This window comes from Opisthocomus hoazin, chromosome 2 (assembly GCF_030867145.1).
Source record: "Opisthocomus hoazin isolate bOpiHoa1 chromosome 2, bOpiHoa1.hap1, whole genome shotgun sequence".
Lineage (NCBI taxonomy): Eukaryota > Metazoa > Chordata > Aves > Opisthocomiformes > Opisthocomidae > Opisthocomus > Opisthocomus hoazin.
The window spans coordinates 94,045,957-94,067,874 of NC_134415.1; positions in this window are offsets into that span (position 1 = coordinate 94,045,957).

Sequence of the window (21,918 nt, forward strand, 5' to 3'; positions counted from 1 at the left end):
ACCCCTGGTTTCAACTACTGCATGCAAATAGTCTGCATGTTGCTTTTAGCGGTGGCAGTGTTCGATACCACTTGATTGGCTGCAAAAGAATCCATCTTTTGCAGTAAAGAGTAGGCCACAAATTCTTCGATGACGATTTGTTTACGATTTGACATTTATGTCCAGTTGTAGATGCTGTTTGTTAGATGTTCAGATCATATGGCTGTTACATCTGTTGCATTTTGTTTCCCTTCTGAACCACCAAAGGTGGTGAGAGAAATTCCTCCATTGCAGGAAGAAAAGATCATTAAAGTTCGATTAACTGTTTTAGTGGAATATTCAGGGAGATTGTTACTGCCCTGGGAAAACTGGTCTTCCGGGTTCTGATCTCCAGGAGAGTGGTCATCAAACAAAAGTATCTGAGGAGCATCTGATGAAGGTGGTCAGGTGTCAGGGCTCACCTGACAGAGAAAACGGGAAGTTTTAAGAATAGGGATTTTTCTCTTTGAGAGAGGCCATGAGCGGTGAAGTATGGGGGGAGCGTAGTAGATCATCTGTATTCCAGGAGCAGAGATGTGAGCTGTAGGAGGAGAACTCGGAATGCCTTTCAGGACTCTGAACTAAAGCCTAAGAACATCACAGTGGTAAGTAAAAGTGAAATGGGAAGTCCTTAAATGCATTGAATATTTTTCTTGCATCTGTGGTATCCTTGAGTTAGCTAAAGAGTACCAAAAAAAAAGTGATTTTTCAGAACCCTAATAAATCCTGTGTGTCTGATTTTGCTTCACCTATGGCATACACGCCTAAAAAAGGTGAATTGCAGATCTATAACGCTTCCAAAATGGGGACGCTTGGAGAGGGTGTGTTTAGGCTACTTGATTCATTGCTGGTCCTGAGACAGAAGGTCTAACCCAGCTAGCCCAGAGCCTATTTGCACTGTCAGGAGATGTGAAACAATATCTGGTCTGGCATGTTAGGAGGTGGAGTTTGTTCAGGGAAGCATCTTGGGGCAAATGGCTAGAAGAGCATCAGCAAGGCTTTTGCTGATACTTGTGCTCTAGAGAGTGCTCTGGGTGAGCCTTTACTGTTCAAGAAAAGAGCAATAAATTCTGCATAGTGGTCTAAAGCAGAGAACAGCAAAAATCCACACAGCAGAATCATAGAATTATGAAGGCTGGAAAAGACCTCTAAGATCATCATGTCCAACCATCCACCCAATACCACCACCATGCCTGCTAAACCATGTCCCGAAGTGCCACATCTACATGTTTATTGAAGACCTCCAGGGATGGGGACTCCACCACTTCCCTGGGCAGCCTGTGCCAATGCCTGACCAAAGCGAGGGCCTTCAGGAGAATCGTGCTGCCAGCTGCAGGAGGGGAGGTTTTGTTCCCAGAGTTGCATGGCTTCACTGAGCCTGACCTACTCTTGTTCCGAGATGACAACTTTATGCGTAGGAGATGCCCTGGGTGACATTGCTCATTTATAAAATTCCCTTTTGTTGGATCAAATTTAACGTGGTCTCCTGTTTCAAATTATCTCTTTGATTAGCTGCAAAGTTTTGATGTCTGCAGGAGGAGAACAATTGCATCAGTGTGCACTGCCAGCCAGGACTTGTGGCTGCTGGGGAGTTGCTAGGATACCTCTCTAAAAGGTACGATTCACTTGATTAACCGCCAACCCAGTTTGCATGAGAAATATTTTTCCTGTCTTTGTTTTCTGCTGGCATCAACTGTGCATCAGATGTGCATGTGTGTTTAGAGCAAGCTACAGGTTGATTGTCATGTGTGTCTTTTGCCTGCTTTTGATATGCAAAAAACCTCTGTGCTCCATAGCGAAGAATCCAGAGTAATTATAGTAGCAATTCCAGTAATCTGTAAATTAGCATTGCTTCCAGAGGGGAACATCAACCGTAGGGAACCCGGGGAAGGTCTGACTTTGGATATACATTTCTGGTGTATAGCTGAGACTTACCTTTATATCTGTGAATATGCAAGGGAATTTTTCATCTCCTGTGTGTTAGTTTCTTTCCCCGCTCTAAGCAGGGGGTTGGACCAGATGACCCACCGAGGTCCCAGCCGAAGCTTTTCTATGATTCTGTCATCCTTGCCACGTCCCACTGGTATTAATGCTCCCTTCCAGCAGAAATCCTTCGCGCAAAGCTCCTTCAAGCTACTTGCACAAAGTTGCCTTAGACACCTCCTGTGTGTCCATCTGTTCTTGAATATGACAGCATTGTATTCAGGACGCAGATCCTAGCTCAGCTCTCTCCCTCCACACTAGCTGCTTCATGCATGCACGCCCTTCCAGTAACCTTTTTTCTTCATCTTCTTGTTTCCTGAAACATTTTGTTCAAACTTTGTCTTCAGGACCTTTTGTTGTCATTTCTGTGAATCTTCCCTTGTCCCACAACCCTCTTTCTTCTCTTTCCCTCTGACTTTCATAAACTCTTCTTGCTGCTTCTGCTGTGTCTCTCCTGTTGATGGACCATCATTCATAGGTTCTGTCTGAGCAGGCTTCTGCTTGTCATCCCCTAAGCACCACAGCCATCTTCTCCCTAAGTTCCCTTTATCTCCAGTTCTTTCCGGCAGTTTCTTTCCTCCCTCTGGAGATCCCTACCAGCCATGTTGTGCTGTGTTTCTTCTCACCTCTGGGTGGGAGTAATGTTGCAAGAGGGTAGGAAAGGCCTTGTAGGAAGGGAAGGTGATCTTATTTTGAAGCTCATTTTGCTTGTACTCACACAGCTACATATCAGCCCTAAGATGTATCCACTCAAGCAGGCTGTCTGGTGGCCAGGCATCAAGATACTTGTACCCAGCCGGTCCAGTCAGGGGTCCTTACGGCGACCCAGAGAACAAGGCTTGCCTGCTCTGAATTCTTCCTTGTATCTCCTGGTACTGACCAGGAGATACTTTGACTGGGCAGAGTGGCTGGCTTGGGGAGTGCCCTTTGTGCCCATTAGGAGCTGCCCGTGATTTTAGTATCCGTCCTGTCCCATCTCTGCGAGTCATTAGGATTTCCTCATGGTCCTTTCTCAACCTCTCTGAGCTGCCAAGAGCTCCAGCCTGTTCTTTGTCTTCCACCATCTCCCCTCAATGGCTGAAGTCTTTGTGTTAGTCTGGGTATAGGTCGCCCCTTCTCTTCCAAGTAACCTGAAAAGCTGCACGTTGCTGTGTTAGGATCTTGATGACCTGCTAATCGAGTGCCTCTTCCAGTCCTTCTGCCGATCCTCCTGTTGTTGCCTCATCCCAGACCTTCCCAGTCATTCTTCCTTTATACCTGTCTGCTTGTTTCCATTGCTGTTCTCTACGCTGTGATATATTGGAAGTCTGTGGGACTCAGGCTATGTGCTGCTGTGTTTTGCGAAGCTTCTAATGAGCTGTTGGCCTCACAGTCTGCTGCTTAGTAATTCTCAAGATAGCAGGGATGGATAACCCAGGTGCTGTAATTCACTAGAGATGAGTTAATTACTAGTACTCAGCATGAAGAAATCGTGTTTGGATTGGCAAAGGACACAAACTGCACTCCTGTACCTGACCTTCTTCTTGCTATAAAGCTAACTGGCTTTGAATTCTCAGTCGAAACAAGCGCAAAACTAAGCCTGAAACTGCCCGTGTGAACCAAGCACCCGAGCCCTAGGGAATGATTTCTTATTTAACTAGGAAGCATTTGTTTGCTTGGTGCGCAGTTTTCCTTGTCTCATAACCAACTGTGTAGACCAACAGCAACAGCGTTTGGGTTTCAGAGACATTTTTATCTCAATGTGCTCTCTAAGCCTGTTGGCCTCACACCACCAATGTGGAAACCCTGAGGAAACGAGAGGTACAAAAGACCTTCTCTGAGTCACACCGGTCGGTGACGGAAGTTAGACTAGAAATTTCTGTGTTCCCATGCATTGCATAGCACTGCCCTCATTTTTGTGTGTGTGTATGGGCATCCTTTATCCCAATCTCAGGTATGTGAATGAAAAAGGCATTCAACCAATCTTCACTCCTGGAATGAGCTGCAATGTGTAATTTCTTCTGCTGGAGAAATGCATAAATCTAGGATGAGAATGTTCCCAAGAATATTCTAATGTCTTCTAAAAGTCCTGTCTCTCTGATTTTGTTTTTGTTTGTTTGTTGGTTTCTAGTGAATACACTGCATATGCTGGCACATGGATGTGAGTTTTGTAAGCAAAGGATGTACCTTTCCTTTGGCTGATACATCGCAGCATCCTTGTGATACTATGCTTGCAATCCAGAGGAAAAAAATCACAGTTTACTTAAAGCACGAGCAACATTTACAACGTTCAATAGAAATATTTAATTCTGAGCAATACTGATATTTTTCTGTTCTTCTCAGTTATAAATTACACTCTGAGATCTAGAGTTCCTCCAAAACCTCATCAAATAAATCCTAATTTTAATAAATTGTAGTCACAAAACCTGGGAGTACTTGTCCTGACTTTCTGAGGAGCAAAGCGTTGCAGTGCCTATTGAACTTAACACAAGATTTATCTTCCTGGGTAGCAGATTGTTGTTGTCCTGAAATAATGTCTACCCGTGTATAAGGTCTGCACTTCAGTACACTGGAGATCAATAGCTCTTGCCCTGGTTTGGCCAGATGACGTTTTTTGGCTGGTACAATCAGCCAGAGCTCAACCAGAAGTTTGAAAGAAAGTATGTGGTGGTGTTCGTGGTACTTCATGTTTCTTGAAAGTGAATATATTGAATTTTAGAAGTGAATCGCAGAGTAATTGCAGACTCCTGTTGGCTAAGCCCAAGACAAAACACTGCTTACAGAGCTCTAGGTCCCCTCTGGTGCTTGTTCATTCAGATGCTTCATTACTGAATAGCCCTTGTAGTTGCCCTCTGTGTACGTGCTGCTGTTGTGTGTTACTTAGCTCAGGATAAAGTTTTATAAAATACGTCATGGCCCACTTCCACTTGTGCAGACTGTCCTGCTAGTTCGACGTAGCTTTCTTTTCTGAGCCATGGTCAGGGGTCTTGCTCCCAACAATATTTACGGATGTTTTGGGACAAGGATGCCTTCTTACCCCAGACAATAAATATTTGAAAAAAAACCCTGAACGTTGCACAGGCTGTCTTTCTCAAATTCAGAAGGGACTCCCTATTTTGTCAGCTTATTAATTATGTAAATTGTTGCTCAGAAATAGTTCATGGGTTATTCAGTGGCTGGAGGGGACAGTGGGTACAAGAGCTGTGAAGAGCTCCTGTGCATCACATGAGTTTCCTTTAGAGGGCACCCTTGGCTTCCCTGAAGTCTACGTATGTCTGGCCTTGCTGTTAATGAAGCTACTTATCCACACCTGGGCATCCGAGGTCCATCTGAGTATTTTTTGCTCTAAATATTTGGGTTGGTGTGGACTAGTGCACATTATCTACTGTATGCCAATATTTGACATAAAACACACTTTGCAATAGATTTGGCTATGATGATTTTCTTGGTCACCAAGCAAAATGCTGGAAGGAACATGCACTCCAGGATGCTGAACTGTGTCTTCTAATAAGGGATTTAAGAGGACCGGAAGGCTCAGCTTCAAGCCGTAGAGGCCAGCATACACATGAGCCTTCATTTCCACTGTGTGGTCTCGGCTGCAGGTTCTGCCATCCTGTGTGGCTGGTCACCGGATCTACAGAGATAGACTGGGTTCTCCTTCCCTATGACTTTACCTCTTCTCCAGCAGAAGGGATGTTTCTGCAGCCCGATGTAGCACTCTGTCTCTCTTTCTCACTCTCCCTTTCTTTTTTTGTGTGCTGTACCCGAGCCAGACAGGATGAGGCTGTGTGGTTGTCTTGCTTGATAAAGCAATGCTGAAAAGGTGCAGATTTTGGAAGCAGATAGGCGACACGAGTTATTTTCTAGAATGAAGAAAGTTGCTTTCAGATTTCTTAATCTATTTTTCTGCTTCTTATTTTTTTAACGAAGAAGCACAGAGATCAGGGAAGTATAGAAAGTGCCTACCATAGTCTCCCAGCTTGAGGCAATGCACGGTTCAAGGGAAGTCCACAGTGATGTAAGCAGGATAATTGTGTAAATAAATGTCTGCTCCGCAACAAAAAATGAGCTTAGTTTTAGAACTGAATCCTCAAAAGGATAAATCTCATTTGTCCAGATAATTATAATAATTTCCTGGGATGAAGGAACATCCAACAAAATGGTCATTCAGATGCTTACCTACTATTTCACTCCTTAGTATGATTGCTTATACGCTCTTCTGTGCAATTGCATCAACGTGGTCCTGATAATGTGGGTTTATGTGTTATACTTAGGTGGTTAATTACCTGCTGAGCTGCAGCGAGCCCATCTCTAGCATTGCAGATGACTGGGGACTGTTCAGTGCATTTGCAGCCTCTGAACCAAGTCTTTGATCATGCTTATAATGTTGTCTTCTTCATTGGCTTCAAAGGTACCTGTAGCCTACAGTGGGAGCAGGCTGACTGGCACAGGCAGAGTAGGAGGACTAGGCTGAAGGAAGAAGAAAAGCTCCGGTGAGGGCAGAAAGCCATACTTTGATGACTTGCAAAGGATTTTTGCAAGCACCATAAAGCGCTCATAGGGCAGCAGCAATAGCTGGAAGGCAGCCCAGCAGACGTCCCTAGGTATGTAGTCCTATGAATCTCACCAACCCATCACCTATCTCTTCTTCCATCCCTGCCACAGGTGATTTTCGTAACACCGAGCAGATTAAACCTCTTGGATGGACCCGATATTCAGGAAACTCAGCATAAACTTCCCTTGTGTTAGTGGGACTCGCTGTTATGCCTCGATCCCCAGAAGCTTTGCAACCTCACTCTTGCAACACACTGAAAACGTGAAATCTCTCCTAGAATGTTATAAAATGTCTTTTTTTTCCTAGTTTAATCAGCAGAACCAAGCTGGAAGAGAATTTTGTTCTACTGAACTTCTGGTTTGTTTGGGTAGTCCTCTATAGCAGGCATGTTTATATCTCTGTGATCCTAAACCTCAGGGAACTGCATTTCATTTCAGGGCTGCTGAGTCTCTCCAAATCCCAAGAGATTTTTAGCTTTGATTTTAGGAAAAACAGGGAGGTTTTTCCCCTGTGGTTGTGGAGAAAACCTTGAAAGATACAAGCTAGAGTCCTCAAAAAGAAAAAGTACGTATAAAAATAAAAATACATGATAAAATAATAAAAGTTCCAAATGCATATTTCATCTTGTAGTTAAAAAAAAAAAAGTTCATTTTCATGACAGAAGGCAACAATTCATGATTTTGGATTTGCTCAGAAAAACAGTTCAAGTGTCCATTAAGATGACCGTTAGATTCAGACTGGTTGGTGCCATTACACTGAATGCTGTATTTTTCCTAAATAAGAGAGGAATTACCCAGTTAAATCCCATCCAATGAAATAAGTATATATTATCAGTATCTCCACCTCACAGGAGGAGAACAAGTGCACAGAATCTGACTCTTCCAGAGCTACTGAGAACGTCTGGCTAAGCCTCCCTTAAGTGACCCAGGAGCCACTCAGCAGCCTGCTTGGTCCAGTTTCAGACCTGGGGAGTGCTATGTTTTAATCTTGGCTCATATGAGAGCCAGTGGGGCTGGTGACAACCTCCCTGTAGCCACAAGTTCCTTGCACCTTTGTTCCTCCCTCTTCCGAAAGGTGAGAACAGCGATGTGTCTCGGAGAGGTCCAAGTTAACTTAAAACTATCTGTAACCCTTTCTGACATCTTCCTCTCAAAGCTCAAGGGTTTGAGACACCTTAGAGTTAGGATCATTCCAGTGAGGTACAACCCAGATTTGAAGGAAATCAGTTACCTAGCACTCAGGCACCTCATCTGCTGGGAAAGCAGGGGACAGTGGGTCCTGAAATACTCCTGAGCATCCAGACCACAAGTCTGGAGCACTTCTGAGTGCAATGAGCCTGGCAGGCTGCAGCAATGTGTGGGTGGACCAGGCCTGCTGTATGTGGTATCTCAGGTTTATCTCACTAGCTTGCTGCTTGTGATGGTTCTTAATGAGATGAGTGGTCTCCCTGCTGTCAAAAAGCAGAACTAGTGAAGGAGAAGGTTGTCACAGACACAAACTAAACCTGAGCCTGAAGTCTGTTCCTGTGCTGACTCAGTGCTCATGGCATAAGACATCATCTTCTCTCTGTGCAGCTCCCCACCACGGGCTCAGCTTGGGACCCCGGCTACCTCATCTCCAAATTCACCTTTCTGCTGCAAAGCAGCAGACAATTCTAGTGCTGAAGAAAGATCAAGTCCAGGGCTGATCCTCATCGCAGTTGTGAGGGAGGCTTTCAGCAACAGAGGAGAATCATAGAATCGTAGAATCATTAAGGTTTGAAAAGATCTCTAAGATCATCAACCGTCAACCCAACACCACCCTGCCTGCTAAACCATATCCCGAAGTGCCACACCTACACATTTTTTGAACACCTCCAGGAATGGGGACTCCACCACTTTCCTGGGAAGGGAGGTTACTTCTCCTCTTACAAGTATACTCTTGGCTCTCCTCTTTCTGGAGGATTGTCCTGTATACAGCAGCACTTCACCCACTTTAGCCTAAGAGAGGTTTTCTCCAAAAGGCATGTGCTCCTGATCTTCCTCTTTTAAAGACCAGTTACTGTCAATGCTGCCAGAGGATGGTCTACAGTCATTGATGCAAAATTATGAAATTTTTCCTCTGTCACTAGGTCCATAATGGCTTCTGCTTCAATTTTAAGCTAGACTTACTGTTCCAAAACGCAGTCAGCTTCCTCCCTGGGAAGTCAGAATTAAGCTATGTTTCCTTTATTTAAAGGGAGACTGTAGTTAATACACCAAGAGTCGCATCTTATATCAAAGACAATTCACTCCTTATACTCTGAATGTTGTCCCACCACAGCTCTGTTGATCAGAAGCCTTCAGTGAAGGCTAGTCAGTTGATTAGACTCTTCAGCATGGGGAAAAATAAAAATATCTGGGACGGAGTGGGGATACCACAGAAGTTATAAAACGAATGATACGATGGGTGGTGACAGTATTATCGGAACTGAGGAAATGACATTAATGCAACATATTTAAATCAAATGAAAGGAAGTGCTTTTTTTCTGCAATGTTTAATTGAATTCTAGAATTTTTACTGAAGGATGTTGGGTAAGCCAGAGGTATAAATGTAGTTAGAGCAGGACTAAATACATCCGAGGAGGACTTGGCCATGCGAGTTATCGGAAAGGCCCTCAAATGAAAAATGTTTGGCATGAGGTGCCACAGGAAAGATCATAACATGGACACAAAGCTCAGCCTGTTCCTCGTAGCCTTTCTTGAAGGGTTTGGACAGTGGTCAAGCCTGGCTACTGCGCGCAATCACTGCTGTCAGTGTGGCACTTGGTTTCAGCTCATGGTAGCATTTGTTTGGCGAGGCTCAGTACCAGGGCTCGCTGGGGTTTTTTGCACGCCCATGCTTTGTGTGGAGCCACTGGTGTGATTTATTTTTTTTACAATGTAAAATCATCTTATTTCTGAAAACTAAACTTGACTTCTCGTTTTCCTCTACGCTACCGGTAACATCCTGTGTACCTGATGTATGGCTTCCTCCTGTCCCCCTGGTTCCAGTGGCACACGACCAAACCCCTGTTTGCTCAGACCACTGGCTTTCCCGTCGGTTGTAAGAGTGATGGTCAAGAGACTTCTATTGCGGCCACCTCCAGTTACTCCAAAAGATTTAGTTATTGCCTGAATGGAAACGTTGGGCGGTATTTTGTGCGCTGTTCTGAGGGTTCAGCTTCCTTTGGACATTGTTGTTTTGCTAGGGTGACTTCTGACTTTTATAATGGAAAATAAATACCTGGTTGGTATGGCTGTACCTTCAGGAAGTCCATTTCTTTAAAGCAGTGCCAGTGTCATCTCTTTTTTTTTTTTTATCTTTTCAAGCCTTTGGTTTCTCACATTGTAGACGTTCTCCAGTTCACCTCGGTCCTGACACTGTGCCCCACTGCAGCCATGCAAAAGCCACAGCACTCCAGCCTCCTAAACCGCTTTTACTTTTTTTCCAAAGATTTTCTTTTTGTTCCATTTTATGACCTTCATACAACTTTCATACAACGTTCAGATGCACCCATTCCTAATCCCCAGCCTCTGTTTCACCGTAACAGCAGAGGAGCAGAAGGGACCTCTCCGTCATGAAACCCAGTCCTGCGCTCAGACCAGAAACCATGTCATATCATCCTTGACTTCAGCTGATTTAGCTCAGTCTTAGCGCCCCACGCTTCCTTCTAGAAAGCCATTCTCACAGCTTTAGTGACCAAAAAGCCTCCAAGTTTCAAAATTACCCTGATGGTTCTTTCCTGGTTCTCCACTAGCTCCGAGGTAGCTCTGAAAGGAGCTGCTCTTGCTTTGCTTCGTGATGATAAGCAAGTCAGGCTCCCCTTATCTCCTCTGGAAACACAGGCTCTCTAGCCCCTTTACTGTCCTTATACCCTCCGAGTCTGTACAGAGCCCTCTCCTGAGGAGCTGGTCAGGCAGTGGTAAATGGGTGCAGGTGTCTGCTAGAATCATTATGAGATACTATTTTGAGCTGAAATTTATACATGGAGGCGAGCAGCTTCAAAGCTAAGGGAGCTAGGACCCGGGCATATGATCTCTGCCTGGATCTTGTCTCTTAACAAGAATTCTGTGTTATTGATTATAGTAGTTTGCTCAAAACACTGATAAAAATGTGGCTGCAGCTCTGAAAAGCTGATAGCTTGATTAGGAGCTATATTAAAATTTTATGAAAATTACTCAAATATATCACAATGAAATTTGTCATCCAGTGTATTCCTGATAACTGATGGGACCTATAGATAAAACTATACATTCAACATACAGCCTCAGTCCCTGATATTTTTCAGATTCCCAGGCTAACTGCCTTTCACACCTAGCTAACATGAGGACGAAGGACTGATACGATGAGGGACAATTTCCCATCATTTCTGTTGAGGCCAGAAACATTATTTTTCAAGTAACCACTGTTAAATACAGATCTCGTAGAAGCCCCTGCTCTTACTCCCGTTGCCATCCCATAGGCATTTAAAGACTGTGTTAACCCTTTAAGCCATCACCTTGTGCTGAAGCTTCATGATTAGCCCATCATCTACTGTGACTCCCCAACTTCTTTTCTTTTCCCCAGGACGTCACCTCTGCTCCCATAAGCACAAATTATGTTCTTTTCCCAAGTATGTAACTATCTGGCTTCACTGTAAATGAATTCTGTTTGCTTGTTTGTGCTCAGTTTATTGCATTTGCTGGAGGGAAGACCTGTCCTTTTTGTTACTTAATAATCCTCCAAATTTTGCTTTATCTGCAGACTTTATCAGCAGTATTATATTTCCTTCCAGTTCACTGATAAAAGTTAAATAAAGTGAAGAGACAGGGCAACACACTAAAAATGTGCTTCCTTAGTGAGAATTCTCGAGGTACGCTTATGTTTGAGATCGGTCAGTTAGCTGGTGTTATCATCTACTGTTTTGGTGATGATTCAGCAGAAATATAACCTATGCTTGTTGAAATTTCCTATATATATTTATTTCATATATTGGACTGGTATTTGTGCATTTATCAACCAAATCTGTGACATGACCAAAAAAGTACTGAGTTGCTTTGGAAAAAATCTGGTTTTCCTGTTTTCTTACTGGTATCAATTTATGTCTCTCCTTCCATTTGTTTAATAATGAAATCCCGTATCTGCTCTTTCATTATATTTATGAGAACTGGTATTAGATTGACAGAAGAATGGTTAATTTTGAAATCCTTTTAATGCCTTTTACATTCTTGTACATAGCTACGGGTTTTTTCTTCCTGCTTCTCTTATTAAATGCACTTTTAAAGGCCAAAAATTGTGTGTCAAAAGGTAGTTGCCATTGACATACACCAGTGTATTTCTGCCTTTTCAGTTTGTGACAGGATGAGACCACCAAAGTGTTTTTCTGTAATCAGACAGGAAAATGTGAGAGAAGTCTCCAGAACACGCAGTGTGATATGTATTTGTACACCAAGTCCATCTATTTCCAGGGAGCATCCTTTAGTGATGAGGGAATTCCCTTGGCTTCTCTTTATCCTGTGGGTACGGTCATTGATGCTTCTCCACCATGACATACTCTTCTTTCTTCATTCATTTCAGGTGACTGCTGCTCTTGTCTCTGGTTTTGGCATCCTTTGTTACTATTTATGGAGTAGGAAGGTCAGTTTGCTCTCTTGAGCCTTACTTTGTAATCCTTGCAAGACGCCATTTGTTTATCTCAGAAACCAGTTGGGATCTCGTTACTTTTCTCGTCAACCCATAGCAAGGTTTTCTTTTCAGACATAAATGTCTCTGACACCAGATGAGACTGGAGCTAGAGGTGGGTAGGAAGTAGTTTCCCCTTGCTGCAAAATTATTTCAGATTTCAAAAGCTCTCCTGTCATGTTCTGGGACAAACCTAAGGCTTTTCCAGGTATTTTATGTTCACACGCAGCATGAGAGAGCTGGAGGTGGTTCAACATACAGCACATGCATTTGGATTCTGCAGCCCTCATCCAGGATGCAAATTTGGTCAGTCCTCTGCAATGCCCACATGGCAGCTCTGTCGAGAAGGAGCAGGAGACGGGTGCAGATTAAGAAACCTAAGTTCAGGTATCTGGCTGTAGGTGATAAAAGCACCCCAGATGTCAGAGCTTCTTCAGTTGATGGGCATCAACGGAGCCAGTTCATCTCACTCTGAAGCAGGCATCTCATGCCAGGTCAGCTGAACTGTGTTGGTCAGATGCTTGATACAGTCACCAACATTTGCCTTTGAAATGCCGTGTGTTAGCCGCTTGGCCACCCAGCTGTACAAGGGTGTCCATCTCTCATACCTCCTCTGTCATGTTTACTAGCCCTATGTAACCCTTGAGTTAAATGAACAGCCCCAAGTGGCGTTAGGCTGGGACTTTGTCCTGAATCCGTTGCCTCCCAAGTCAGGTAAAGAATATGTTTTTTCTCTGGTTGGTAGATATGTCATTTACACATCGTGGAACAGCCTGCACAGCTGAGGAGAGTTTGTTAGCAAGTGACAGAAGAAGGATCAGAGCGAGCAACTCCTGCATCCCAAAAGCTGTTGAATATTGCCAGAGAAGTCATTGCTGATATATTGATAAGAACTTAATGACAAAATCGTTATTCAAACTAGAATATTTCTGAAAAAAAGAAAAAACACGAAATCTTTGATAGCTGACACCTTCGAACAAAAACATTGATGGAAAATTCATGACCTAAACATAGCCCTAATGTTCTTGAGCAACGTGGTTGTAGCACAGTTCTTGCTCAGAGCAGTGCGGAGAGTTTTGTGTCCTTTCAGCCGCCCAGATATTTTCATGGCACGTGAGGTTGGTGAGCTGGGCTTACATTTATCTGCCTGCCTGGGCTGCAGCTCTGCCTTTCAGGGGCTTGCTGAGACACGTGCCCCCTGACCTGGCCCCTGCAGCTGGCCCAGAGGCCAGGAGGTCTGAGCCCTCCCAAAAGAGCACGTGGAGCCAATGGAGGACAGACGAGGGGGGTCTGCTGCTGCGTGCAGGCGTGCTGCCGAGGGGCCAAGGAAGGCTCCCGTTGAAAGGCGGTGTCGAACTGCTCGCCCCCACGGCGCTGGCACCTTTGCAGAGCCCAGAACGGCTCGTTTGGAGCCTCTCTCTTCTGTCTCCGCTTCACTACTTCAGATGTAGTTTTGGAGAGAAGTCTGTGCTTCCAAAATCCCACTTTATGAATGATCATCCTTAGAACTGTTGGCTTTTTTTCTGGCCACGCTCCACTACGAAATGAACAAAACCACTCCTCCTGACGTCACTTCTTACCCAAGCCTTTGGTTTTTTTAATGGGCAAGGAGTGCAAACCCTTTGCTTGGATTGACAGGGTGTTCAAGTGATCTCAGATTTCCCCCTTGGTGATGTCCTAACTTAGCTGTTGTTATTCTCTAGAATAAAGTGGCGATTTCTGCGTGATTCCTCAAGTGCAGCATGATTCTTCATCACCTGTTTAAACCACTCTGCTTTTGAGCTTCCTGAGTCCAAAATGGCCTTGGTGCTGCAGGTTAGGACACATCTTTTTTTATTTTTCTTTTTTTTTTCCTTGTGGTTTTTTTTTTTTTTTCCCCCTGCCCTTCCTTGCTGTCTGGGATGACAAGCTTTGGATAAAAATGTCTAGGAAGTTATCAGCCCAAATATACTGCTATTATATATCTACCTACCCCAGTGCAAGTCCTTTCAGTGTTACTACTTGGCAACAGTTCTCTGTTAACCAGCAGGACAGCTTTGTTTTCCTGGTTTTGAGGGCTGAGTAAATTCATCATCTTCCTACATGTATACCCCAGCAAATCTGGAGTTTCCACTAACAGAAATACTTCTGAGAGGTCTCAGCTCAGAAAACTGCTTAATTTCTGATGCTATTAACAGGGAACATTTACAGAATTCCACATCTTTTTTGGGGTCCTTCATTCAGGTTCTTCTTCCATAGCGGGACTTGGAAGATTGTGCATGCTCCAGATCACCCAGTGTTCAGAGTAATTGGCATCCTTTCAAAATTAGAAATCTAGGAGTTGTTGGTGAGAGTTTCTAACAGAATTATGAGCATCTTTATGTGCATGTACAGTGCTTGTTAAAAAGACTCCATGGAGGTATTCTCTTTCAGGTTGTGGGTACTATGGTTTCGGCAATGGTTTTCTGCACACCTTTTTTTTGTTTCTCATGTAAGAAGTATGCTGTCTGTATACAGCCTAAGAATGTAGCCTGTGTACTGAAATGAGTTTAATTTTCTCCCACTGTTTTGTTCTTGCCTTGACCCCATTCCATATATGCTTTGTCTTAGGGGCATTTACCATCTCGAATGTGCTCTGCTGGCGGAGCCAGTCCGTAGGGACAAGGACAAGCACAAGCCAGCACCCCTCCAGATCCACGGGGAAAATGGAGAGTCGTATTCTCGGGTCCGGCACAAATACCTGGAAGTGGGTTTAGCAGCTGCAGCACCCAAATGAGACAACTCTCACTGCAGAACGAATACTTCCTTCTGCAGAGAGATACCTCCTTGTTCTCCCCCTGCTTTCAGACCTCTTCCTTCCTGCTTCTCCTTCTGTTTCTCAAAAACCTTAACATGATTTTCAGGCCATTCTCCTCACCCATTTCTCTTTCTGAGATGCTCCAGCAGAGCTCCACTCTCTCTTCTTTTCTCTCTGTGTGGAGCTGCTAGCTGATCCGATATACAGCAAACATCTCTATGCAGATAATAGAGCTGGCTTAGCTTTCTTCTGGACCTCTCTCCTCTGTTCAATCCAGGCCTGTCTTGCTGATGTATCTTGGATATTTATCAGTTCGCAGAATGACTAATATAGATCTCAGCCAAGCCTTCTCCTGCCCTTCTTTCTTTGTGGGGCAAGATTGTGCTGGCCACCCCACGCTGCCAGCAGTCAGGGCCCTAGAACTGGGGATATGCCTCAAGTCACGCCTCTCATCTTCAGACTCTTCCTGTAACTTGCATAAATATAGATACAGACATGTCAAACATGATACGGATCAAATGCATTTATTTGTGGCTTAACTCTTGTAGGATATGCAGTTTCACTATCCACCTCTCACCCAGAACTGCTGCCCAGGCTCACACTGACGCCTGCAGCATCCTATTCTCCGGCATCGCATTAGCTGGGCCCTAGCGATGCTAATTGAAGGGTGGCTTTTGGATTAATCTTTCCTCCTAGCACCCACTTTGGACCACGTAGGGCCAGTAGCACCCTTTTGTCCAGGGAAGCCACCTGAAGTGAGTGGAAGGGCTCTCAGGTCACAGAGTCACAGAATGGTAGGGCTTGGAAAGGAGTTCTATGGGTCATCTAGTCCAACCCCCCTGCCGAAGCAGGGTCACCTACAGCAGGCTGCACAGGACCTCATCCAGGCAGGTTTTGAGTATCTCCAGAGAAGGAGACTCCACAACCTCTCTGGTCAAAGCCAAGAGAGAAGTCACAAACAGGTGCCATGTGCGACCGCCCTTTCTTCCCAAGGCCGTTACATACAGCAAGATACCTCAGCGTTTTCTTGCCGCTTACAAGAAATCATAATGCCAGCACTGTGCGAGCAACTGGCGACGGCGTGGCGCAGGCAGGGCTGGGAGATGCTCATTGCTCCTCGGGACGGAGGATGCTGCGGGCGGCCGGGCAGAGGGCACTGACGCTGCCGTGAGTGAGAGGAGTTCCTCGGCCCCAGGATTTCCTCGGGGGCCAGCTGAGGAAGGATGGCTGCTTGGACAGCGCTGACTCCTAACAGATGTTGCGAGGGCAGTTTGAACACTTATCGGACGACCCAGCTGACCCGTCAGATAGCATTGCCCAGGTGTGGAAAAGGTGAAAATTGAAGTTCAGGCTCTTAAGCCTTTTTTTTTCTGGCTTTGTGCGTCATGCAATGAGGGCTTGATCCATGACTACAACTCCTAAGCAATAAAATAATACAAATAATTAATAATAATAATGAGTTGGGCTTCATTACGTGTCTTGCACTGCATAAAATCCCTTGCGAGCAGTTACCGCCTCTGAGAATATTTAATGTCTTGCTGCAATTTGAAAATGTAGTGCAAATGACAGTGTAATAAACCAAAGAACTTCATCAACTTCTAATTGAAATTAATGAGAACAGAACTACTGCATTGTGCATAAAAGAAGGGGCTTCTTCCCCAGCCTCGAAAGCGGTTGGCTCCAGGGGCGGCGTGGCTCAGTTGGAATTACCTTCTTTTTTCTTCCTCCAACACTGTTTTTACTGCAGAAAACTAGTCTTACTTCAGACAGCCAGCAAATAGTACATGGAATAAAAACTTAGATTTTTCTCTCGATTCTTGCAGAATTATTTTTCCTGTGTATGTATCAGCTGCTTAAGAAATGACGGCCGTCTGTATTTTGGAAAACCGGGAGCTGAAAACACATTCCTCACCTACCAGACCGTTTTCTACAATACTGCTTCAGAAATTTATGCGTAGACCAAATCTTAACAAAAGAAGACTCTGTTCTTTCAAGGTCATTTTATACCTCTGTGACAGAGGTGCGAAGGTTAGAAACGGCATCAGGCAGAAGCGCAGCGCGCTGAGGCACCCTGGTGTGTTTGTCCAAGCGGCCGTGGCAGCCCTTTTCCCAGCCCCTGGCAGCAGAGGTGAATGGCAGAGGTGGTTGGTACTGGTCATTGCCTTTTATTACCACGCCATAACACAGGCAAATACGATTCTCCACGCTAACATTTGGCACCAGTATGATCTCACAGACCCCTAGTGACTGCGGTGGGGCACAGCTCAAGCCACTCAGCTCCAGGTAACTGAAGTATTCCTTGTCTTCGAAGTTACATGTAATATTTACTTCTCTAATAACTTTTTGCTATAAAACCTTCTGAAACAAGAACTAACCTTTTTTTTTAATTGTTTCTTTACTAGATTGCACAGCTTTGCAGAGCTTGAAGAATGTCCCACGTGCTGTAAGCTTTAGCACGGCCATTTAGATCGTTCCACATTACTGTACTGCAGCTGTTGGCGTTACGTCTTGTGGGTCACTTGTGAAGAGCAGAGTTGTTACGATGCGTTGTGCTTGCCGACAGCAGGCACAAATCAGGATAACTGTACTTGCAAGCATATCATTAAATTTCAGCAAACAGTTTTACTGGAGAAGTCATTCTTCCTATGAGATCACGAAAGCTGCCATTGTCCATAAACTATTTAAAAGGCCTGAATACAGGGCTACTTCAGGTCTTCAGCTGATAAGGCTTAATGCTGTGTTTTCTTGTTCCTATGTTTCTTACTCTCCTTCTTACTAGTTATTCTTTTTTTCAGTGCCAGAAAAATTTCTGCTCGTGGACACCTCCTTTCAGGATTCTTGGAGAAATAGGATATTTAAACACTGGCTCCGTCCAGTACCTATAGAGAGATCTGAAGGTCTCTAAGTTTTTTGATGGCTGCAACATAAATGGATGGTTAGCGTGTGACAAAAGCATCCCACATGAGCCTCTGAGAAGCTGAGTTCAAGTAAGTGTCAGAATTTACCTCAGATACTGTTGTTTTATTTCTTTTCATAGCAGTTATGTACACTGCTTCTAAAAATAATTATTTCTTCGTACACCATCAGCCTGCACCCTGGATCTAATTCAAAGACTGTGAAGTCAATGGAGATTATTTCAAGCAAAGATAAAGAAGATTCCCTAGAAATATGATAAAACTTGCGATAAGTTGTTATATTTTACTTTATCCAAATGCGAAGACATACAAAATACAACTTCTGTTTTCTGAAAATGTGATTAGCCTTCACCTTCCAGAGACTTAGGAAGCCGTGCCCAGAGTCTGTGTACTCATCTTGGAACCTCTTGGAACTAAAAACACCTTGTCAAAATCCCATCTTTCAAAATGGAGTTTACTACTTCTTGGTGGAGAAGGATGCTTTCTGCAGCAGTATTATGCACTAACAAGGCATGAATCAATTCACATTTTAATCGTAGGGGAGCCAATGCTATCAGTTGGTGAGAGTGCTTTTACTTTGCCTGAACTCAGAGTTATTGGTCTGGTCCCAGCAGATTTGCCTTTACAGCGACACTTGCTTTTGCCATGGCATCCCTTGAGTGCTCAGCCTCCATAAAATTAAGATTCTTCTGAAACTGTGCTAATTCGTTACCAATGAATTTTCTTTCACTATATGAAATTCTAAATAAAAAAGACAGGTTTATTTTAAGCTTTTAACAGACTGTTGTAGTTAATCGTGTATATCAGGCAAGAGTCTTGGTTGCTAAGAACATCTTTGGTGTGTTTCCACGGGATTTGTGTTATTGACAGAAAAAGCACCAAATGATAGGAAGTGCATCTGTGAATTTGAATAGTGAAACAAAAAAAAGAATAGAACAATTTTCTGCCCAACTTTTGAGTTAACGCAGGCATAGGCCAAAAATAACATGTTTTCCATCAATTTACAGAGCTGGTATTTGGCTTTGGAGACCTGATCAAATTTTTTTAAAAAATTAAATCTCCATTTCCACTTGAATAGAACATACGGACCTCTGGTTGCCAGTGGTTGCCCTTACACTGCTGCACAGAAGTTCCTAGGTTGAGCTCAAAGCTAAAAGAGATGTCCAATACATTAGTTATTTGCAGAAACACACAGTGTGCTCGTTACTTACAGGAGAAATATGAGTTGGATTTCATGTTCTCCAGTGTGCAGCTGTCTGCTGTGTGATCGGGCGGAGCTTGCTCCATTGTTTTTCCAGCTGCCCCAGCTGCCATGGTCCAGAAGAGGGGGAGAAAAGATGGCCTGAGATCAGGAGAGAAGACGGAATGGGACCTCCTTTAAAAAGCCCTGATATTACTTGCCTCAGGAACAGCCAGAGCAGTAGGCATTCAGGCCTTTAGCTGAATGAAGTATGCCTAGAGGAACAGATGCCTGGAGCTCCAAATGCTGCCGGGGAAGTTCTGCCAGGTACAAGGTGGACATGGCCAGTGGCAGAGACAGCCAGGATCCCAGTGTGGACATACGGCCCTGCACAGGCTGAGGTTTAAAGACTATCTGACTGTGAAGGCCCTACTTAGTCCACTTTGAAACTTTTCTTTTTTGTATTTAAATGTAGACTGGAGTCACCTGGCAATCAAGAATCAAGCAATGGCATTAGGTGCTATTGACATGTTCTCAGAAACTGTAATTTTAGTTGTTCTGTATTTAGACCCTTGGCTATGCTCCATAATCAGTACATGCTCCCATAACTTATGATTTTGGAAAAGCAATGAGTCCCATGGGTCTACAGGCCAAATGAAATGGTGGATATATTGTGGGAGGATATATTATTTAGCAGGACAGCAGAATTCAATAAAGTAGTGTGGTGGCCAAGGAGACTATTCAGACAATAAAGTTTCCAGGCACACTGAGAATATTGATCTACAGTGCAAGGTTCAGATAATCCTGTGGAAAGCGAATTATTCTGTGAGATGATCATTTTATTTTGACTTCTTTAATTCATGTTGGGTTTAGGTATAATTTTTTATGCGTGGACAAGGAAAATCAACCCTGTTGCTGAAGCCTACAGCCATATATGGCACATGTACTGCTCAGTAATTGCCTCCTGCAGTGCTTATTTTCCTGAGGAAAGAAATCTTGATTTTTGGTTCTCTCTCATTTAAATGATTCTTCACTATTTCAGTTTAAACACAGGAGAATTTTATAGGCTGAGGAACAGGTTCCTGCCTGTGATTACTACTGAGCTAATTAAGCAGCAAAACATTACTGGACAATGACAGAATCCTATTGGAGGTAAGAAAATTGAGAATGTAAGACTCTGTAATAATTCAATAATAGCACTGGAAAGAATTATTCATTTGTTGTAGGAGATGAGCAGTCAGGTTTTTTCTGTTTTCTTTTCTGTTATTTTACCCACTCCATGACTTTGGGCAAGTCCTCCTAACTTCATCCCTCAGTCTTCCCTTTCTGCAAATCACACCTCAAACTGCCTTGCTGGAATGCAATGCTTTATAAATACATAATGAGCTCTATTTTTTTCTAGGAGGCAGAATAGACTAATATATATATATTTTTAATGTTTGCCAGTGTTCTTGGTATTTTTTTAAGACATGGCAATAAGAGAATAAACTTTAAAGCTGCCATAACGTGTCTCATTGAGTGTCAGAGGTTTGTGTCAAGTATTTGATTCAAGGTTCTCTATGAGTCTGCTTTTAAAGCAGCACTGAGGCAAGGCACATTTGCTTAGCCTGCATATCCCTAGAAGCAAATCAAATATACATTTTTTAAAACATCTTCGTTTACTTATAAGAAGAATATCTGTCTGCAGTGCTTCATGTATAAAATGTTTCATGCCTGCATAACATATGCACGGAGCATATGTTTTAATTTTAGTTCAGTACAATATTTCAAATTTAAACAAATTGGCCCAAGGCATAAAGCACTATCAACCATTTTTTTCTGGTTTTTAATTCATGCCAGATTGCAGAGAAGCATTACTAATGAAAAGGGCAATCGTATACCTAAGCATATTTTATTTACTCCTCATTAAGGACACAATATACCTGTCTTTTTTATTTAGAACTTCATGTAGGGAAAGAAAATTCATTGGTAGTGATCTGATCTTGTTATTTCATCACAGATTTTTGTAATTGTTGTTTTAAGGGCTTTTTGAGTGGAGGATGCCATTCAGGCTTTGTTATTCAGGGCTATTGTCCTTAAACTTGTCCCATATCCATCCTCCGTAACCAGGGAACATGGACATCATGGTCTCTGAACTTCTTCTAAGGCAGCTGCTAAAGATAACCAGGAAGAGCAAGTCAGAAGGCTTAAATTCACTGTTCAGGAGTCCGCATTTTTAATCCCGTGGAATGGTATCTATTATGTATATTCAGCATGTACTGCAGTAAACCCTCTTTCTCCCACAGAATTCTTAGCTTAACATGGGATGCTGTTTATCCACTTACAAATATTCTATGGCAATGCAACCACCAAAAGTGATTGTATCACTAGCTATATAAAATTTTATGATGAAGCCGCTTTAACTTATTTCAGAAGTGAGAAGTCTCCTCCTGAAAATCTTCTCACTGAAGGGAAATTCAACAGTTAATATTATTGCATGTTATTGAATACTCAGCTATTGCAAATAATTGTGTAAGCCATTTGAATCGAAGTAACAAACAGACTGCTTTTTTTTTGTTTTGTTTTCTGTACAGCAAAATGGCCATTGCTAGAAGAGCAGTAAAGATGAGCCCAGGTTTAATGCCCATGTGAAGCAATACTTCTGAGTCTCCTACCAAAATTTATTTGGACGTTCCTTCCTCTGTCCACAAGGACTCTTCCATCACTCGCAGGGCTGCCTGCAGGGCCCTCATGCCTTACATCTTCCATCTATCTGACCTGCTCATATGAACCCTCCTCGGTTTGTCTTAAGTGCAGTTATCTGGGGTGGCTTGAGCAGAATTAATTGAGGTCTTTGCCAGCTCGGCTCCTG